Below are 5,817 nucleotides of genomic sequence, written 5' to 3'. Positions count from 1 at the left end.
TCTGAAATCAATGCACGTAGCAACGGGTTTTGGTTCTTCGAGCATATAGTCATTGCAATATCTTCCTCTTCTGATAATTTTAAACATGTCTGAATCACTATAGTGCACTATATAGCACATATATTATGTAATTTTTTCAGCTCAATATTCTTTCTTCGTCTCCACTGCCTCATTAAATTATCCTTGATTGGGCCATAAATTCTCCACAATATTTTTTTATTACAAATCTATGAAATTTTAGTGCCCAAGTCTTATCCCCATACAGTTTAACTTGTAATATTTGGGACGTATCCAGCTGTTTTTCATTCTTTCTATAACAATGCTTGAAACTATAGCAACTTCATAAGTCCAAAGTAGAGATGGTCAAAATATTTTGAACATCGATGTTCGATGTATCAATGAATCGAAATTTAATACATCGCTTATTTAGATGTAACGGATTCTTGGAAAAAACCTCGATGTCATTCAATGTTTAATACAATTTAAGCATTCGACAATGTGAAACATGATTTTCAAATTAAGATAATATTTTTTCTTATAGATTTACAAGAACCTCACATGTTAGTATGTGTACCTACTATGTTTCAAATTAAATTTTTTTTTTAAATATTAATTTAAGTTTTAAAAGAAAATATGTAAAATATAAAAAAAAAAACATCGGTATAAAACATCGATATTTTTTTCGATACATCGGAGACTAAAAATTTATCTATGATTTCAAAAAATCATTTATTTTTGACTACGTCTAGATCAACCCAATAAATAATACTTAACAAATAGCAAAGAATAATAAAAAATAAATGTACTTAAACTAAATAATTTATTCTAGATAAAAAAACATTAATCTATATTATAGATTAATATAGATAATTATAGATTCTATAACCTAACTAACTAAAATAAAATGTTGTTAACATAATTTATAAATTAATTTCAGACAACTTAATTTTGGATTAATAAATTCAATAAAGATTATATTTTTTCATAAGAGATTTAATTTCATAAAATATTGTAACAATGGAGAATTTAAATAAAATGTATTATTTTAAGGGGATTGAAAGCAATCATTTTCTGTCTTTGTATCTAATACACGCGCAAAATAGGAATTTAAATGTATTCTATTTCCAACGTGCTAATTTATCAAGTGAAGCGATAAAAGACATTGTATCGTACAATCTACTATGTTGACCAAAATTGTTGTCTTATATTTCCTAAAAATTTAAATATGACATTTTTTAATTTATACTTTTTTAGAATTTAGGGGGATAAAATAAATCATTTTAAAAGGTCGTCTTCGAATAGATTTGAATATTATTGATAACAAAATCAAATCTGTTTTCAAAATTCTGATATTTATCCTAGATTAATTTTCAATGGACATATTATAATATCTACATATCTTAATTCCCATGTTGCGCATATGTTAGACGAAGACATATAATCATCGTTTTCAATCCCCTAAATAGTGAATTTAATATATATCATATATGGACAGGGTTTTTTAAACATTAAAATACTTATATTTCTTTTAATTAGCTACACAATATAATTTAAAATTAGTCCTTTATATTTTTATAAATATAGCTAATATAAGGTCAATTAATGGTAGTAAAAATAATAATTAATTCATAATTTGTGCCAAGTTGAGTACGGAAAAAAATCACTTAAAATATAACGCTGATGGTGTTTATAGTGACCTCAATATAAAACGTGAGTAATGATCATAAAAATAGAGTGATGAGAAAATGACACTGTACCCACTATAAGTAATTAGCATACTGGAAAGAAAATGGTTTTACGACATAAATGCAATCTAGTATTACTATATTTTAGTAAAATAATTAAAATATATTTATAACTATAATGTTAATAATAGCATTGATAATACATAGTACTATAACAGAATAGATAAAATATATTCTGGGGTATTATGTAATAATATGTACCGTATGATCAATAATCATCAATGATATTAGTACCTAACTAATTGATGATCAAAATGTTTAAGATGAAAATATCTAGTAGATAATTTAACTTGGGTATAGTGTGTACAAAATATTGAAATTATCAGTATAGTTTATTATGTTTGTGAATTTTATAAGTTTTATTGTGTAGGTTTTTCATAAACAAAAAATTTTCAAAATTTGACCAGTTTAACTAAATAAACTATAGGGCACCTATAGAAAAAACCTCTCAAGATCTCGAAACCATTTAAATAGATACCTCATACGCTAGTTAATATAATAAATAATGCATCTGGGAATTCACTCAAGTTGCAGTATTATTGTTTCAAATGTAAAATAAATGTATTATTGCATAATTACTATTACAGGGATTTTCAAGTATATCGGTATTGTACTGATATTATTAGATAGGTAAACTTAGATTTATATACCCAAGCATGACTGTCTATAAACCTATTATATAATATTAATATATTATATATTATTATATTAAGTATTATGTAACTTTATTCTCTATAATATTACAGAAGAAGTTATATAAATATATATATATATATTTTTTAAAAAAACCATGTAGAAAAATGTTTGGTTCTCATGGAAAAAATTATATTTATAATACCCCGAATACTTTCTGAAACTATGCTACCATTACTACATGTAATACTTATAAACATATTAGCTATTAGAAAGCAAGACTCCCTTATATCTAATGTTGATGTTAATCCGGTCAATTATTCTTTTTGACGGGTATAAATGTAAATTATAAATAGATACGTATTTCTCAATCGCATCATAATATACAATGTTTTTAATCAGGTAAGTACCTACGTAATTTGCGTGACACAAATTAAGCATAGGAGCCTCAAAATCTGCATAAATATGTAGGTATATCTAATATCTGGTGAATATGTACCGTGTACTTATAGGTAGGTATATAATATCGCCTATATAAGTTATTAGTTAATTACAAATATTTAATCAAAATATTGAAAGAACTTTTAAACTATTGAATCCATCAAATATATACGAATTAATCATTTCTTACGAGTTACTGCAGTGGCGTATATAGGAATTAATTGCGGGGGGAAGGGGTTATGAAAAAAAAAATTAATTTATATTATAAATTAATTGCACAATTAAAATGTCGTAACAACAATACATTTCGAGGAGGAGGGTGTTTAACCCATAACCCCCTCCCCCTATATACGCCGTTGATATAATAATATGTAGTATAAAAATATGTTTTTACATTTCACCAAATTATATATTATAATCTTCTCTATACTAGGGTCTAGGACCTATACAATCGTATAGAAGTATAATTAGTATTGTCTATGTTATTTAATGAACACGGTAATGTAAGTGTTAAATGAATAGGTATTATAATTAAATCATAGTACAATCCCACCCAATATGTACCAACTCAAAAAAGTATAAGTATTTCATAACACAATATTGACAGTATTGGATTCACTATAAAACACGAAGACTTTTATTGAAATATCTTGTTTATCAACTATACAAAATACCTATGTTATAGTGTCACAGAAATGTACAATAAGTAGGCAGGCCATGTGCCATAAATAGTTATTTCAACATAATATTAAGAAATTAGGTATACTATTATATTATTATCCATCAGAACGAATGAGTAGGTAATGAATGCATACAAATTAAAATCAAATAAAATGGATAATTATTTTTACCTTTTTAAAATATGGTCCTTGTAATATCTATTATTATTCTCTTCCGACTTGCATATATTTTAATAATAATATTAATTTATCATATCATAATTAATTTTCTAAAAAACGCATAGCAGTTTACTCACCAGTTTATTACGGGATGAGTGATAATCCGGTGATCGTTCGCTATCACAAAACTTTATACGATATCTACTCGAAACGCTGTACGTATTATTGTATTTTAAGACACACTAAAACGAACACGTTTCACACCGGGGACAGTTTGTTTCAGGATAGGGGATTGGGCTGAAGACCACGAGGATACTGAAAAAAGATTTGACGCGCACGGCTACTGCCAGCCGCGAGTTGATTTTTTTTAAATATAGCATTTGGCACTGGTGTGGCCCATCGGCGGGCGACCGATCTTTTTTCGTGCGTGTACACACACATACGCATATTATTATATTATATTATACACATTATACGCACAACTGTATAAATTAAATTTCCACTAAATCCCTAAGCATACTGCTTATTATATAGTATAATAATATAATAATACACGTTCGAGACTAGGTAAATAATTTTTATCTAACCCCCCCCCTCCCCCCGGAAGTGTTTTTAAGTTGCGTTTGAGGGGCATTACATGAAAAATACACAAGTCGAATTCATTTTTATTTCCCTTGAAATTCTAGTCGTCCATCGATACTCGACTGTATACATGCGTATTAGGCGCAAGTATACGTATAATAAGTACATTAAATCTGTATACATGCCGGTTTTCAGTGTTTAACCGTATATAGGTACAATATTCAGTGGCATAGCCAGGAGGGACAATGGGGCCATGTCCCTTCACCCATCGGTTGTAATTTTTCCGAATATGACAATGTATAGGAAAAGAGATATCGACCGCTTTTATAAAAAAAATCTCCTAGAAGAACGACATTTTTACATTGGACTTGGACACAATAATATGAGGCGTTGGTATAAAATTATTATAAACATACCCTATAAATAGATGTAAGTTGTTTGTAAGTGTTGCTATATATAAGAATTAAGATGACGCTGTTTATTCGGATATTCACCAAAATTGTGAACATTGTACGTTTCAAACACTGGAATTGATTCATCAGCTAGTTTTTCAAACATTACACCCATCGCCTATGTAATATATTTATGCATTGTACCTACATGTTTACAATCCCTCGCAATATTGGATGCTTTCCGTAGATATCACGTTAAAAATTTAAAATATTATTATATCGGTACAAAAATGAGAATATTATAATATGGATCAACCGTTAACTAAAATGTTGCTCCACATTAAACATAATGTTCCTACAGTACACAATACCTTCATAAATACATAATATATCGCATATTCGCGTGTACACAAGACATCCGTAATAAATTCATACTGTCTAAATGACGAACTGACATTAGTTTGGGCTGGGCGTCAGCGACTCGGCAGGCACCGGGTCGGGGTGTCTGGCCAGACTGACCCAAAGATACGGGTCCTTACTGATGATGGTTCGAAAGGGTGGTGGCCAAGATTAGTTTCGCACCTCGTGGACGACCGTCCGCGATAAAGGCCAACCAATGCCTGGTCTTTGCCGGACTATATTGGTAGCTTCCAAGGGGGCGACAGTCTACTGGAGGCACTTCAGTACCACGGGAGTGAGCGGAGCCCCGTCGGCAACGACGCCGCTCACCGCGGGCGTCCAGAGATGGTTCACGCCCCTGGGCGTCCGTTGCCGGTAGGAATCGTGGGGGCAGTTTTCATACGAATACTATGTGGTTATGTCAAATGGATGCTTATTTAAGTTCTCGCAGACAGGCGAAAACCTCTGATGAATGGCCGCAACCATCCGGGGGTGCGAGTCTCTGGTAAGTTGTCGGTTCCTCTCGGGCGTCTAGCCGCTATACCGGTGTAGTATCACCGGAGGTTGGGTATTACCAGAAATACTCGGTGTGGAGATAGCACACAGCCGGACCAGGCGAATTCAGGCGGCACTCGGCCTGTCTTCTTGGTACGGGACCTCGGTCCCGGTGCTCGTGGTCCTTAGACGACGCGCGGCCGGCGTACTGGGCCACCGTACGTCGGCCGTGAACCTCCGCGGCTCTCGACTAGCGCACAGCGCTAATGTGAGGTCCGCGGTTGTAGCCGC

General features: G+C 31.7%; 1 protein-coding gene across 2 annotated transcripts in view; it reads right to left on the bottom strand.

Annotated features, from left to right (window-relative positions):
- Window positions 1-5,817, bottom strand: part of LOC100165351 (nesprin-1-like) — a 56,667-nt gene that overhangs the window by 48,765 nt on the left and 2,085 nt on the right. Inside the window, exon 1 of one of the 2 annotated variants that reach the window (XM_029491431.1) lies at window positions 3,796-3,980. The exons of the other annotated variant lie outside the window; for it this stretch is intronic. The gene's annotated coding sequence lies outside the window, so the exon portion shown is untranslated. Of the gene's footprint in view, window positions 1-3,795; window positions 3,981-5,817 lie in introns of those variants that run through there. 2 annotated transcript variants of the gene reach the window in all.

The sequence above is a fragment of the Acyrthosiphon pisum genome, chromosome A3, assembly GCF_005508785.2.
Source record: "Acyrthosiphon pisum isolate AL4f chromosome A3, pea_aphid_22Mar2018_4r6ur, whole genome shotgun sequence".
Lineage (NCBI taxonomy): Eukaryota > Metazoa > Arthropoda > Insecta > Hemiptera > Aphididae > Acyrthosiphon > Acyrthosiphon pisum.
Note: the sequence above shows the minus strand (reverse complement) of the source record. Positions and strands in the feature narration are given on the sequence as shown.